The sequence below is a fragment of the Micromys minutus genome, assembly GCF_963924665.1.
Source record: "Micromys minutus genome assembly, chromosome: 9".
Classification (NCBI taxonomy): domain Eukaryota; kingdom Metazoa; phylum Chordata; class Mammalia; order Rodentia; family Muridae; genus Micromys; species Micromys minutus.
Genome location: NC_137978.1, coordinates 59,124,119 through 59,125,506, shown reverse-complemented (window position 1 = coordinate 59,125,506; position 1,388 = coordinate 59,124,119). Strand labels below are relative to the sequence as shown.

The 1,388-nt window shown below is 43.3% G+C and overlaps 1 pseudogene across 1 annotated transcript; it reads right to left on the bottom strand.

Moving 5' to 3' along the window:
* Positions 1 to 350: 350 nt before the first annotated feature.
* Positions 351 to 1,127, bottom strand: LOC308424607 (small ribosomal subunit protein eS4-like; annotated as a pseudogene). Its single transcript has one exon. The product of its transcript is annotated as a small ribosomal subunit protein eS4-like (transcript).
* Between the last annotated feature and the right edge of the window lie 261 nt (positions 1,128 to 1,388).

Here is a 1,388-nt window from a genome sequence, read left to right as displayed (position 1 = left end):
TAAATTAATAAGAATGGGAAAATGAAAAAGGAGCAAAGTGTGTGTTGACTCTGCTGTTTTGTGCTTAGTAAAGGACTTCCATGGTTGTTAGGCCATGGCTGTATGCCCACATCCTGTCTCCAGTGGAGGAAGGTCATCAGAGAAGCCAGTCCTTGTGGTTAATTTCCCTGCTGCTCTTGGTGTTTATGTGCTAATTTTGCTTCCTCAAGGAGGCTGCCAAGGAGGCTCTCAAGTACCCTTGTTACTTCTTTCTTTCTTTTTTGTTGTTGTTTCACCATGCTGTTTAATCTAGCATGTTGCTTAGAAAGGCTTCTACTAGCCAGAGTACAAATACTTCTTCCGAGACCATTTCACCCTCTGCTCTGTTTGACTGCCAGCCTCTCCTCTCTCTTCAGCAATGATGAGGCCAATTCCTTTTCCTAGGGGAAGAGAAACCCATGGTTTGTTGACCTTGCCAATAACAAAGATGTCGGACAGCCAAGTGGCAAAGCTTTTCCCATTAGCATCTTACAAATGAAACACATAAAAGAGCCAGGATGTCTCTCTGTTGGTGATTACAGCAATTCTTCCTGAGTTAGCACCTCAGTCACCATACACAGACTACGTGTGTCAAATTTGATGAAGTCAGTTATTCTGCCTATCTCCAAATCAATCTGAATAGTGTCATTCACCTTGATTCAGGATATCGAATAGTACAAGCATCATGGGTCACAAGATGTAGGATTCCTTTTGTGCCTACAATGATCTTTTCATTTTGCACAGCTTCTACTTGGCCTCCTCAGGTATAATATGATGAACAGTAAAGTGACCCTTGGTGTCATAGATAAGCAGAAGTTCTCTCCAGTTTTGTCAATGCTGATGACATCCATAAATCCAGCAGGGTAGGTTATGTTGGTCCTGACTTTCCTATCAATCTTAATCAATTGCTGTGTGGAAATCTTTTTTACTACATCTCCAATCAGGGTATATTTAAGTCTGTTCCTAAGGAAAATGATCAGAGGCAGGCATTCCCTCAGCTTGTGAGGACCAGTGGATGGACGAGGAGCAAACACACCAATCAACTTATCCAGCATCCAACATTTAGGAGCAGCTACGCACTTAAGATGTTTCTTGGGACCATGAGCCATGGATACACTGGGAATGGGCACCCTACTTATTTCAAGTGAACCTTCTCCCCATTTAATTGGTCAAATAAAGGGTAGAGCCTATAATCGGGCAGTGGAAGAGAAAGGTGGGGCAGGAGGTTTTAGAGAGGGAGAACATGTGAAATAGGAAAGGCAGACAAAGTAAAGGAAGAGACAGAGGGAGATGGAAGAAAAGGAGGTGAAAGAGAGATGGAGCAGAACCACAGGGCCTGGAAAAGCCCCAAGGAGCAAGCCATCTCATAT